Source organism: Tetranychus urticae, chromosome 1 (genome assembly GCF_039701765.1).
Source record: "Tetranychus urticae isolate SD_2017Ah chromosome 1, NJAU_TeUrti_SD_1.0, whole genome shotgun sequence".
Taxonomy (NCBI): domain Eukaryota; kingdom Metazoa; phylum Arthropoda; class Arachnida; order Trombidiformes; family Tetranychidae; genus Tetranychus; species Tetranychus urticae.
The window spans coordinates 14,223,805-14,238,969 of record NC_142958.1 but is presented as its reverse complement, the minus strand read 5'-3'; the positions used below and the strand labels follow the sequence as shown (position 1 = coordinate 14,238,969).

General features: G+C 31.2%; 2 long non-coding RNA genes across 3 annotated transcripts; both read left to right on the top strand.

The window, feature by feature from the left end:
- The first annotated feature begins 8,301 nt into the window (after window positions 1–8,301).
- LOC107370159 (uncharacterized) lies at window positions 8,302–11,160 on the top strand. Of its 2 annotated transcripts, none has more exons than XR_001570543.3 (4): window positions 8,302–8,538; window positions 8,614–9,104; window positions 9,563–9,812; window positions 10,049–11,160. It is a non-coding gene; the product is annotated as an uncharacterized LOC107370159 (long non-coding RNA). The 2 variants fall into 2 exon arrangements; XR_001570544.3 differs by having other exon boundaries at window positions 8,312–8,538; window positions 9,563–9,903; window positions 10,049–10,917.
- Window positions 11,161–13,413: 2,253 nt separating this feature from the next.
- On the top strand, window positions 13,414–15,114 carry LOC149094631 (uncharacterized). Its single transcript, XR_016198176.1, has 3 exons — window positions 13,414–13,661; window positions 14,160–14,583; window positions 14,961–15,114. It is a non-coding gene; the product is annotated as an uncharacterized LOC149094631 (long non-coding RNA).
- The last annotated feature ends 51 nt before the right edge of the window (window positions 15,115–15,165 follow it).

The window sequence follows — 15,165 nt, the reverse complement described above, 5'->3', positions numbered from 1 at the left end:
AAGGTATCAACTACCTAAACCTAGAACTCAGTGGGTTTCAACCCAAATGGTTAAATTGTCTTCTATCAGAATAATCATGCAAAACGTTAACCTTTCCAAGAACTTGAAAAAATGTAAATCAACTTTGAACAATTGCTATTATTGAGTGAATATTTTTTCTGGTTCATATTTTCCATCCACTGGCTCATTGTGAATTTTGCTTCCTTACATCATGATTATCATTGGCAGAACACTTCTGGTTAATTTGGCGAAACAATAATTAAACAAATTTCAAGAAAATTTCTATTCTAACAGATAAATTAATCTTTTTCATGGTCAATTTAGCAAAGGGTAATTTACTTGATGATCATCTCTTCACAAGAAATGATCCTTTCTTCAACAGCCAATGTTTACCAGTTTCAAGACCACAGAGGAAGATGCAGTTTGTATGCAGTGAAAACCAATGAATCAACAATTAACAATTGAGGTATAATTCAATTAATTAACACATTCATTGAACTTTATTCTTATTAATTAAAGCGTTTCCTGTTTTACCAGCTTTCATGTTCACTATCATCATCAACAAATCTTGTAACTTTTCATCATTAACAGTCAACAAGTATCTATCAAACAATTGTTTCCTGTTCAACCATGTTCATTCAATAATCAAATTAAATTGATAATCTAACTGATCACTCAACTCGATGTTAATGAACGCGACCGAGAAACAAAAAACAAAAATACTCAACTTTTTTAATTCATTTAGCTTTTACCAATTAATTGTTGAAAAGCCAACCATTTAGTAATCAATTATTGTCCAGTTAATTATAGATATCGATATAATTGAAGCTCAAATTTGCTCTTTAATCAATCATTAAAGATTGATTATAATGATTACAAAGTTTAACCAAAGTTAATTAGATTTGGTCAAAGTAAAGTTTAAAACATTCATTGAGCTTGAACAATACAAAGTTAACAATGATGAAGACGGGAAAGAGGCTCTCATGGTTGTTGCTTTTAATGGGTTAAGACTGAGTTGCTCAAGTCAAAAGGCTAATGTCTCTTGGCTAACCAGGAAAGTGATCAAAATAGTTGAAGACGATGATGAAGACGATGATGAAAGTAATGGCGAGGACGTGAGTGTAACCTTTGAATCTATTTTGATGAGAATCGGTGAAAGTATGTTTTGAGCTTTAAACTGGAAACCAGCTTTTTCTCATCTTTCTTCTTCTTCTTCTTCTTCTTCACCATCATCATCTTCATTGTTCAACTGTTAAACACAATTCTGTTCAAACCGGTGGCAACTTCAACACACATACAGAAACACTTTTCTTGCCTAAGGGTAAAGATTGTGGTAAGCACAAGTAAATAATAACAATGATGATGATAATAATAACAGCAATAATAATGGATGGACGAATGTTGTGAATTGGGTTTTACCAATTCAGACTGTCCAGTTGCCGTTGTTGTCACCGTTTGCTGTTGGCCAACAAAAGAAAATTGAAATTTTTCTTCAAGCAAAAGAGCGACCAAGAAAAGAGTAAAGGTAAAAAGGTTAGAAAAAGGTAAAATTTTCTTTCTTCTTCTTGCCTTTTCTTCTTCCAACAAACCAAATTCAAACTGATTATAACCTTTATCATCTTCATCCTCGTCCTCTTCCTTTGCGGAAACTGAGTCTTAATATTGGCTTATACCTTTGCAGAGCGCAAAATAGATCACATTTTGACCCATTTTCAATTTAACACTCGCCATCATTGGTTAATAACAATCCTTTTTCACTTTGGTTTTACATCTTAATCTTGTCGCTTCCGACCATTCATCTTTGTCCCAACATTTGGAACCAAATTTTATGCCAAATTGTCAGTGTTTACAGTTAATTGTAATTGACTTTTACTTCAAACATTTTTCCAAATCAAAACTTTCGCTGTTTAACCATTCAATCTCAAGTGGTTTATTAAGATATTCAAGTTTATTTTTTTTAACCATTCGTTTGATTCCAATTGTTGCCTTATTCAAGTTTACCTTTTTTTATACTAAACACAAACGACTAAACCCAATGTTACCTTTACTCAGCATGAGCCTTTGAACTCATGAATCCGTGAATTAAACTCATTTCCAACAGAGTCTTTTTAACGTTTGAATCAATTTCCAATTGACTGATGCTTCAAATTTTTCCATTTTTTTCTGCTTTCAAACAACAAATCACCAATCCTTTTCGTGACTTGCTACTTCAATTGAAAACCTTTTCTCATGATAAATCATCTTCATCCTCATCTTTATCTTGATAATCACCATCATCATCAAGAGCATCATCATCATCATCATCAATAAAATCGCGCAATAAAAATGGTGAAAAATATATGATCAGATGATTGTTTAGAGAAGAAAGTAAATTGAAAAAAAATTGCACAAATTGATTGTCCAATAACCATTCAATGATTCAATATTGAAGACTATCATTTGCACCATTTCAATCTTTACCATGTTACCTTTATGAACTCACCCAAGGTTCACCAAGTGAAAGGCAACTTGAATAACCCAAGACTTGTTGTCTATCTTCTGTCTCTCATCATCCCACCCTGATCATTGAGGTTAATTGTTGCCTTGTTTCGCGATTAAATGAAAGTCTTTTTGCTGGTTAATAAACAATGAGGCCTTGTGAGTTTTGCATTACTATTTATTGTTTAAGGCCAATCATTTGATGAGAAGCAAGCGGATGATGATGATGAAAAGGGATAGACTTGATCCTCTACTCCCTCACATTGTAAGGTCAACAAACTTGTTGAATATCAAAGTGAGTTGAGCAAAAGCTTTAACGAGTGAAAATAATAATAAAAGTAAAGACAAAATGAAAAAAAAGAACCTAAAAAACCAGAAAAACCACAAAAATAACTTTTTTTCTTCTCTTTTATTTTCACTTTTCCTAATATTGAGGTTCATCAAAGTGAAGCTGCAAAAATTGAATTAACTTTACAATTGTCAGAGAAAATTTGATTACACTTTAAACAAAAAAACAAATTGCCAACCAAATTGTCTCAACATGAAAAAGCAACTTGCATGGACTTGGAAACTTGAGCTTTTTGAACTCGAATTTGGAATGAACGAAATGAGAAAACAATTCAATTGATTGCTGATTGTTTATATTGATGGGTGGATGACGATAAGATGTATTGATTGGAATTAGAAAATTATTTACAATTTTCTTCTCGTCTATTTGTCTTGACGATTCCCTGTTAAGTTTAACCATTAATCAGCTACTGAATCGTGAAATGTGTAAATGAAAGCTTCTTAAGAAGTGCTTTTCACTTGATAAACATTTCTTCTCGTTAACCTTACAGTCCAAGTTATTTGGTAAAGGTAAACAAGGTAAAGAGGAAAAAGGTAAAAGAAGTGAAAAAAGGAACGAAAAAAAGTGTTACAATCACGCAAAGGTAAACTTTGGGTCAACTGATTGTTTGAACATGAAATTACATCTTCATTTACACCAAACAACAACAAGAGTCTAATTAGATAATCACAGCTTGAGAATTTCAACTTTAAATCAACTTTTCAATAGACCAAAGTTGCCGTTGTTCAAAAGGTAAAAAGATGTTTGACTTTTGCAAAGAAATTCATTTTCTTGCAAACAATTCTTGACTTTTCTTCTTCTTCTTCTTCTGCAAACTTCATTTCTATTTTGCCTGCAATAATACAAATCCATTAATCATGTGAAAGTAAACAGAATATAAAAATACTAGAAAATCAAAATATCGTTCCAATATACAAATAGTTAGTAATAATGTTTATGCTTCGTTTTGTTGGCGAAAAGGTAATAAAACAAAATCCATCAACACAGTTTTAACCTTTTTTCACTTCTTCTTCTTGTTGTTCTCAACTTTCAAATTACCGTTTGGTTCCTTTAATCCATTCAGATTAGGATTGTTGATCATGATGAGAGGTTGAATGTGATGATAATTTATAAGATGCCTTTTTTAACTGGAAAAAAGAGTAAAAAAGTTAATTAGTAAATCAACGCCAAGAAGGTTATAATCACTTCTAATGGTTGAATATGATTAACTTTACCTCCTTTGGTTTGGGTAACCTTTAAATGGACTGCATCAGTGAACTTGTTATGTCTCTGATAACTTGTCATCTCTCTTTGTTATTTTTGCTTTAAAGCTTTACTTTTAACGCCCAAACTGTAAGATAATCATAATAATAATCATCATTCTTATAATTTCAGCTTATTTAACAGCGTTCAAACCACTTGGCCATTGGTTTTTTTACCCCAAAAAATCATTATTTAATGCTTAAGAAATCATAAAAAAAGTATAAGAAAAGAGCACAAACCAACCCAATCACCCTTAAGCAGATTTTCTTGGCGTTGTTTCAAGGTTTTATGCCTTTTCCTCATCATCATCATCATCTTTGGAGTAAGAGAGTGCAAGATGAGTTATTTCATTGAGAAGAGCAAAAAACATGGAATAAGATGCAGAAAAGGAAGAGAAGAGAGCTGAAGAAGAAGAAGAAGAAGAAGGAGATTGAACTTTTCACGGGCAATATTTTTACTCTCTTTTAAGCTAAATTTTGGGTGGGTTATGGCGATAGTTTTAGCGTATTTTTTGATGCGTAAAGAACGCGACATTGATGAAGATAGAGGCGCAAGAAGAAAAGGAAGAGAATAGAGAGGTGAGGAAGATAAGAGTTGAATTACTTGGAGTAATTATTAAGAAGATAATAATGATGATCAGGACAGAGACTAGGAACAATTTGATTTCATTAATAGCATTGGGATGATCTTTGAAGATGATGGTGAAGAGAATGAGGAGAATGAGAATGATCATTTTACTCCCACGGAGGTGAAAGAGAAGACTAAGAATGATGATGATGAAATTAGAGATGAAAATGAAGATGAAAATAAACATGAAAATAAAAATGAAGAAAAGTATTCAACGTGAAAAAAGGTCTCACTGTTTGTTACATTTGATGGGACAAAGTGAGTCGCTTAGCTTGAATGGCTAATGTCTTTTGGCTAACATTGAAAATCATCACACAATGATCATTATGACGATGAGGTTGATGATGACGAAGATGGTAATGGAGATGATGATGAGGAGGATGAGAATAATGAAATTAGAGATGAAAATGAGGATGAAAATAAAAATGAAAATGATAACAAAAATGAAGATTTCAATGAAAGGATTCAACGTGAAAAAAGGTCTCACAGTGTGTTGAATCTGATGGGACAAGGTAAGCCTCTTAGGTTGGAGTCTAATGTTTTTTGTGTAACATTGAAAATGATCATTATGATTATTATGACGATGATGTTGATTATGATGAAGACGGTTATGAAGATGAGGATGAGGAGGACGACAAGGAGGATGAAAATAGAGAGCAAAATGAGAGCAAAAATGAAGATGAAAATGAAAGGATTCCCCGTAAAAAAAGGTCTCACTGTTTGTTACATTTGATGGGACAAAGTGCATCTCTTGGGTTGAAGTCTAATGTCTTTTGGGTAACATTGAAAATGAATACAATGATCATTATGATCATTATGACGATTAGTATGATGATATTCATTAGTTTCAGTGATTGAATTGCAACAATTAAATTCTTTTCTTTAATCAATGTTTATCTTTAAAACTTATTTACCCCTTTTAATGATGTTTACCTTATTTTATCATTTCAAATTACTTTTAATTGAGAAACAGTTTTCTTATCAATTGATAATGACTGCAACAATTAAACTTCGTAAACAAGCTTTGATAATTGTTGTTTTTTCTCATTTTTCAAATCACAATTTCCTTTCAAACACATCAATCTAAATGGTTAATCAACTTTTCCAATTTCATTTTGTAATTGATATTTAGCTAATTGTTTCACTTAGGTTATTTGATCAAATCATTTTGAAATGCGATTTCATTTCAATCAATATTTCTCTTCTTCTTTTTTCTTCTCATCAATTTATTCTCACTTGATAAGCATTTTTTTTATTACTTTAATGGTTGACTTTTTCAAACTAAAATTATGACAACTCAATTCCACTCATTGAAATTACATGATAAAGTAAAATATTTTGCAGGTTGGGCATTTAATTACATTGTATGAACATTGAGTGAGTTTGTAAATGTCAATGTTAACTGTTGAATTGACTTTAAAATTGTAAATCAACAGACATTTTTAAGCTAATCAATCACAACTCAAACAAATCACAAGCAAATTCAACCATTTAAAGTATTATCAGTTGAGGTTAAAGAGCAAAATAAAGTTTATCAAATTAAGTTAATTACGCTAAAACCCAAGCTAATAATACTGTCCAAAATGGTGGTTAAACATGAATCAAATGAGATACTTTAACAAGTTGCATGCATTGAAACATGCAATACAAATGGCAGGTAATCATGAAGATTATCCGTAAGTTGATTAATAGTAATGAACAGTGTTTACAATGTAAAGTCAAAATAGACTGGACAAAAGAGAAGGCAAAAAAAGAGATATTTTCTTTGTTCAATTTCCATTCTCTTTTTGTTCAATTATTCAATGAAATTCATGGTTACAGACATTTAATATTTTGCCTTTGCTTTCGCTCAGATTTAATCATGAAAATTGTCTCATTTTAAAAGGCAAACAAACGGATAATTCACTTGAAATCATGAGTTATATGGTTGACAAAGATCCCATGAGAAGTAACTCATATTCATCTTCATTTTTAAGTTAATTTCCTTCTCCTGCCTCATCATCATTATTCAGTTTCAGTTTTTGTTTTCATCTTCAACTCGACTCTCCAACTACAATTAACTTTCATCTCATTGTAAACCTTTTGTGTTCACAAAACCCAAACATAAATGACAACTCTTGGTATAACCAGGAAAAGCTCAGCATTTGATGCCAAAAATATCTCTTCATCTTGATTCTCATTTTTCCTCTAATTTTTGGAGAAAATTTTCCTCCATTTTCCATTATTTAAAAACATTGAGAACAAAAAAATCAGGTAAAAATGTTGAGTGTCAATCCTGACAACCTCTTAATCTGATTGATTACAATTGAAACACTTTGATTCGTTGAACTTGAATCTAATCAAATTCTCATGGTACTTAATGTGGACACTAATTGTGCACAATCAGTCAAAAGATGAATCGATTTAAAAGATAACTTTTCTTGCTTTTATCGTCAGTATCAATACCTCAAAGGCTAATGTTTTATTGATCAAAGATCATCTTTGATATATTAGATTCATTATTATTTTAAGTCACAATCAACAATTAATTTACTTGTTTTGTCTTAGGTGTGGTTGCTGTTTAATTAGATTAAAAGGACGCCAAGCTAATTACATTATTCATTTTAATTGTAATATAATTATCATCCTTTTTTAATAGTAATTCATTGGAAATGGTAAACCCTAAAGGTTATTTGATAGTCAGCTTTTCTGGTTACAGCATTTTTCACATTCAAATGGCTTCAACTTGCGCTTTGTTTCTTTGGTTTTACCACTTATTGTTACATTGGCTATTTATTTCATTGGTGTCAGATTAATGACCTTTAATGGCTGATTAATTGTAATAATGATCACAATTTGACAGGAGACTGTAAAATTGTAATGATTAATGAGTCTGATTATCGGCTCTTTGAGAGGTTTCATGAAAAAACCTTTTTGTCTTCAATTTTCACCAACTTAATCCAATGTAAATACATATCAATATTGTATTTGTGTATTAAAATTGTATTATTAATTGTTATTAAACCTTGAACTTGATTGTAATACGCAAAAAAGGATCAACAGGCATTGGACAGTTACTCTGTAAATATTAACTCAAACCTAATGTGGACAAAATGTTTCCCTTTTTTGTGTGTGTTTACTCGTCTGTTGATTTAGTTAATAAGGTTGATCAAAGGTTGTTGTATTGTTATTACCATTGAACCTCTCAATAATGATTAAAATGTGCACCAGTGAAGGTTGAATTTGATTGATAACATGATAATCATGAGCAAGTAAATTGATAATTGGTAATTGAATATTAAATTCCGGAGTAATAACATAGTGAACTTGAATGGGTAAAAAAAGGGATAAATATATTCAATTATTTTCTTCCTTTTTTTGGGGTAAAGTAGGTTTTAGTTGTTATCATTATATCAATTTAAATTGATATTTAGGGAAATAATGGAAATCATAAAAAGAACGGAAATTATCTGTTGAACAGCATGGGAACAGTATTTGAATGATTGATTGATTGATTTACTTGTTCAATAAACTTGCCTCATACTGACCATTTCATAAAACGCGCTTCTTTCTGATTTAACCCGATTTTTCCCTCTCATTTTAATCTTTCCCCTTTACATGTGATTGTTCAAGACAATGTCCATTCTGGTAACATCTTGAATCAAGATGTTACCAATCAAGATTCTTGATTGGTTTTAATTAACATTGTTTATAATTAATATGATTCTAATTAAGTGTCTTTAATGTGATTCGTGTTAATTGGCTGTGTTAATTTACACTCATCTCTTAAATTAATTTTGTTCATCTGCCTTTGTTTTAGGTTAACCCAATCCTACAAAGCATGGCGAGTTACCAAAAGTGATGTAAGTTGAACAATTCATTGTCTGTAACCTTTTTTTAATTGATTTCTTGTTTTCTATTAATATCAATCGATTTAGAGTGATGTAAGGACAGTTCAACACATGAATCTTGGTGGATTCAAGAGTTGGTTATGATTTCGATTGGGACCTGTTGAATCTCTATTCATCCTATAAAGTCTGATTCGGTAACAAATGGTGCACTTGGAGTCATTTATCAACAGACTTTTGGCCCTAAGCAAAGAGATTTTCGAGTCCAAGATCAATTTATAATATTAATACTTGGTTTAGGTCCGTTGGAGAGTTGAAAAATGGTAGAAATATGAGATTAATGCTGATAAATTTATGCTGTTATCCCAATCTTAAATCTGTTTTGGTAACAAGGTGGGTTGAAGGAAATGGAGATAATCATGAGTGTCGTGTCATCGGCTGATTTTTCATTATAAATTTAATTTGAGACCAGAAAGAAAAACAGAATCACCTTAATTTTAATGTTTTGTTGGAAAATTTGGATGGATATTTGAAAATACAAAGTGATGGAGAGCATAGCCCTCTGTTCATCTCAATTGATAGTAAGTATTTACTGCGTATTTTGGGTAAGCAAAGTACAATTATTATTAAACTGTTCAACTTTGCCAAAGAATTAATATCTTTTTAATTGAAATGAATGCTAGTTCGACCCCATCACTATTTAAATCATTTGCATTTTTGTTTGTCTCTTGAATCAAATTGCCACTTTCAAGCTTTCACAAGCTTTTCAACAAAAAGGATTTACAAACCTGATAAAAATAAACACAAGACTTTCTCATTGAAGCCAAGTTTTTTCTCTTGCTTCCCATTCAATATGCGTAACATGATGATAAAAGTGATGATGATGGAAGTGGAGACAAAGTCAATAGTCTGATAAAAGCATCATCCCTTTTTATAACTACAGCATAAATATTCATGATCATCATCATCGTCTGAACATTTTTTTTGATTAACCTCAAAGGAGTAAAATAATCTTGTTCTTGTTTTTTTTGTCTTTCAGTGGAATCAGCAACAAACACAAAACGATGCCAAACCATATTTAATCATCATCAACATCATCATAATTCAATCAGCAATCATTAGCTAATCGGAACATCTTCACAGTGATTACAATCGTGTGATGAGAAACATTTCTGAATGCCTAATTTATGATAACTCAGCATTGAATTTCACTCCCAAAAATGTACTCCCTGTTTGTTTATTTTGGCGAGTTAAATTACAATTTCCAATGGATCATTATTAACATACAAGTAATTTATTGAGAATTGAAGTTTCAAATAGGAAACCATAGAGGAAACATTATCTGACTCAGAAATAGTTGAGATACTTTTTCATTACATGGTAATTAAAGTGTCTGAAACATTTGTTTGCCTCTAATTTCGCCTTTTTGAAGCCAAAATTTTCTTTATCATTGATAACAATCTCATTAATAATCATATTTTTCTCTCTCTCTCTCTCTCTCTTTTTGATGAAACCATTTTCACAGATCAAGCCAAGCCAATTTTATTACTGAATCAAGAATGAAACTTTTTCGGCTCATGTTTTTTACGTGTTTATCAATAAGCAAATTGTTGTGATTTGTTTTTGAAGGCTTTTCACTCAGATTGAGGGTAAATAAACATTAGTTTATTGCCTTTTCCTTCATCATCAACACCAACTATAATCATCTCCATCATAATCAACCTCATCTTGCATTTTACATTTCTAATAACTTAATCTAGCCAAGCAAATGATTCTGTGAAAAATCATTTTGTACAAACTTTTCGCAAATCTAGGTGAAAATGATGTGTCCAAGTTTACAAATAAAACTGTTGCTCGCGTGTTGATGTTTATTGTAGCTGAAGGAACACACGTAAAAAAAAGATGAACAACTAATCAACATTAAATTGTGATTAAACAGCACAAAATAGTAAAAATTGAAAGCAAAAAATCAACAAGCAAATTTTGCTCCTCTAAATGGTGACAACGACTGTGACAACGCTGCTGTTCCTGGTGATGCGTCTGATCATGATGATTATCATTCTTGTATCAACTGACATTGTTAATGTCAATTTATAAATGGTGACCCAAATAGTGATAAACATGAGTAGTTAAATACAAAGTGTATATCAAGCTAAGTTGCACTGTTTTTTGCCACTTTCAAATGACAACTTTACAACAGTTAGTCAAATATTAAGTGACATTACAAGCAATTTAACAATTCAAATGTCTTATCCAAGTAAATTGATTCCAAGTGAAAAAAATTATTTCTGTTAATCATGTTAATCTTTACCATGCACAAATGCCAATCAGACTTTATCAGTAATCATTTTGCTGCAAGAAAATAAAAAAGCTAAACAGAGAGCAAAAACCCAACTTTTTTTTCTGGTTCTTCATTTAACCCAGAAAATGATTTCACCTGATATAACTTTTTGTCTTATCAATTACAACTTGATTAACTAATTACACTACATTCAAGCTAATTGCTAGTGACTAACACTTCTAGGCTAACTCTAAAAATCCTAAATTTAGTGTAATTTAACCACCATTATGAATCAGTTTAACATTAAATTGTCATGAATTTCTCATGAACCTTTTGGGCCTAAAAGGTCAAACTTGACGTGCAAAAGTCAGGCTTTATTTGCGAACATTTTTTTTTCTCAAGAAAAATTTTCTATTACAAATTAAAATTAATTGTAAAAGCCATTTATGCAAATAAGAGCCTTTGGTTCATGTATTCATCTAATTTTGGAAAAATTGAATTTCCAAAATGAACATTCTCAGAGCAACTGTAGATGGACAACTTTGGAACCTCTTTTTATTAAACTTTCACAATTTGTTTCCATCATAACCCTCATGAAGATCATGATTATCATCAATGTTGATTGACAACATGAAAAGTTATGAGAGCAATTACATTTTCACTTCTCAGTTTTTATCTGAACAAATCATGAGTAATTAAGCCTCTCAATTATCAACATTTGGTATCTTTGGATTGACAGAAAAACAAGTTGATAATAAATATCATTTAATAATTCAATGATGATCATTACAATCATCAAAATAATTAAAAACAAAACTATTAACGTTAAATGAATGTGTTGGTCAAGGTAAAAAGAGTGGATAAAAAAAAGAGTGAAAAAGATGAGGAAGAAGAAAAAAAAGTGATGAAGATTGAACATTTCACTAACATTGAGTTAACTGCCAATCAATCCAATGAACCTGAAAAATGAGGATGATGATGAAAGTAACAATATTATTGATGAAAAATGGTTTTGATTAAAAAAAAGGCCGCAGGGAGAAGTGGTGAGAAAAGTTATTGTTTTTGAAATTTTTTTTTGTTTTCTTCTTCCTTCCAATAAGGACTGGTATTTAATGGTAAATGAATGTTTGGTGAAATATTTTTTTTGGTTACATTTTGATGAATTGGTTAACAAAGTGATGATGATGATGATAAACGGAAGTGAACAACTGTGAAGACGAAGACAGACAAAGTCATCCTCTATCAACAAACTTATCATTATAATCATCATCTCATCAACTTTACTGTTTTTGCCATAAAAATATCATCTAACCTTGGATTCAATTACTTTTATTCATAATGTTTTTTGTTCATTCATCATCATCATCATCATAGCTGTAACCATTTTCCCATCACCTAAGTGACTTTGTAGAAGCCGAAAGACACGAAAATTTCAACCTAAATAAGTCACTTTCACTGCATCAAGTGTAAGCACATCGAAGGCTTTGCTCAAGAAAAATTTCATTTTTTGTTTTCTCAGTAAAGTAAATGTTGCAAGGCCGAGGGACATCAAATGATCAACCTAGACGAGTCACTTTGTCCCATTGAATGTTGCTTACCAGGAGGCCTTTTCCACGTAAATTATTTCCACACTTCTCATCATTTTGATAATAAATGTCAATCTCGCCATGTTTTGCCATTGAGATGGTTCAAGTTTTTCCGCTCTATTCAAACTTCAAGTGTCGTTTTTGGGGCTCATTTTGAGAAATGGGTGAAGATGGAAATGATGAAAAGTGGGTGAGAAAATGGATGAATCCCTCTTCACTCTCTTTTCATTCCTTTTTTTAGGATCATTTTCTTTCCTCTGTAAATGTGTAATGTTTAGACGAGCTTTTTAATGTTCATTGTAATTCATTTTGTTTTTTTGCTTACACTTTGGACGCATTTTTTAACTTGAAAACCATACACTTAATATCACATTACGATGAGAGTTAGAGAGGCCAAAAGGCAAGATTAAGGATGAAGAGGATGAAATATGATGATAATGATTCAATCAATGAAGTGGACTTGAGCACCTTTATGATTATATTAAAGACCGGTAAAAATGGGAATCAAAAAGGTGGATAAAGTTAACTATCTTAAGTCAATATTGAAGATGATGATAAATGTGAAAGCAAAATGAATTATTACAATGTGAATCATCATCTTCTTCTTGCTTATTTCTCCTTGAAAATTCAACCAGATAAATGTTTCACCAGTTTCAACCAATAATTACACTTATAATTCATTTGTTTTAACTCTTAATCAAAACTATCAACTCTGTTATTTACATTTTTAGCGATTCCTTAAGAGCAACTTTCTTCTTTTTTCTCATCATAATTTTCAATTAGAACAGTTTCAGGCACTTTATCTCCTCCCTCTCAAGCCCCTTTGGTGATTTATTTTGTTTATTATTGATTTTTATTGAAGTTGCCTTTTCTCATCAAACCTGATTGAAAATTTATTTTAATTTTTCTTTAGTTTTTTACTCAAGAAAAAGCAATTGCTTCAATAGATGGCGTTGATCAATGAACAGTTTTTCTCATTTTTAGCTTCACTGGTGTCCTCTTGCGGTGAAATTATCCGTAACTTTGAATTGGGATTTTGATTAATTTTTTTATTGTTCAATAATTATTGATTTTATCATTTTATTTTTATCTTTTCTTCATTTTCTTTATTCCCAATGTTTATGTCTTGTTCAATTTTATTGTATTCCAAGGTGATTAATTGTTCTTACTTTTGTATTTCATGTGTTGCATTCATCTCTAAGAAAGGTCGGTTAGGAAATTGAAAGAACGATGAAAAGAAAAGCTTAAGTTGAAGAGTAACCGGTGGAAAGGTAATTTTTGGCTTTTTTTACCTGATGGATTAGTGGTTATAATTGGGTTTTATGGTTAAAATAAGCCTTGACCGTTGTATAAGAGGTTTGATAAAAGGAGGTTCGCTTGATTGAATAGTGTCTATGTGAGGTGACTGTAAGATGAGAAGAAAGGCAAAAGAAAGAGATGAGAAAGAAGCGAGTGAAAAATAATATTTATCTTCTGACGACACCAAAAGAGAAATGAAATGAGGAAGGAACAAAATAAAACAAAATTAGCGATTGCTATTTTGAACCAGTTTTGTCTATGCTGATATTTTGTTATTATTAATCTTAATAATGTAATAACAATAATGACAATACAACAGTTATTAATGTTGACCGCGTGTTCATTCTATTTAGTTAACAACAAAAGGCTACCAAATATGTTTTTTCCCAGCTTTTAATGCCAACAATAATATTCAATTTACCTATTTCCGTATTTCTCTTTTCTCCCTTTTAAACATATTGATCTGTTAGGTTACCAGACTGTACAATGGAAGTCCAAATTGACCTTTTGTTTTTGACTAAGGGACACAACAGGAAGGGTAAACGGACTTGAATTTACAATCGCCATTGGAAAAAATTGGAGTCAAACTGGAAAATAACATACAAACGGCGGAAGGGCAATAATAATGTGTTTATGTGTATACAAAATGATTAACAAATGGAGATCAAATAACGGTCAACTTTGGTCCATCAAGGATGAAAGGGAGAGAAAAGGTGATCCGTTAAAAACATGGTGAATCCCAAAAAAAGAAGAAGGAGGAAAATCAATTTCTGCCGAGCAAACTGTTGGATGAGGCCACTTTCTCTTCATCTTTTCATTTCAAGTTGTCGTCGACTTTATCCGCATCATTTTACATCAAAACTTGACCTTATAATGTCCCCAGGTCAAACATCGGTAAATAGATACTTGGTCCATCTGCCTTTTAGGAAAAGACAAAGACCATTGAATAAGCTTAACCTTCTCCTTTGCCTCTTTTTTTACCCTGTTATGTGAGTCTATATCATGGTCTTAGTCTAACCAAGTGAATCTCCCATGACGAGAAGAGAGGGTCTTCTCTGACCTTGTTTATAACTCTCTTATCTTCCTCATCTTCATTTTTTATCTCTTTGCTTTCTCCTTGCCTCCATTTTTTCATACAATTGCATACATTACTTTTAAAGGCATAATTTTTCCATTTTAATTTTCCCGCCTCAAAATTGGCAAAAAAACCTTTTTCTATTCAATATTTTTACATTTTTTTAATCTTCTTTTTCTGTTTTCCTTTTTTTCAGGCTCATCTTGATCTAACTTTCTCTCTTTCTCTCTCTCTCTTTACGCTGTTAGAGGCCAATTAGAGGTTAACATTTGATTGACAAGTAACACCAACATTGGAAGATGTTAATTTCATTTTCATCTCTCTTCATATGTTCACTTGAATCAGCAGAAAGCAGTGAACGAAGGTAGCACCAGAAGCTGATGCTGATGCTGATGATGACG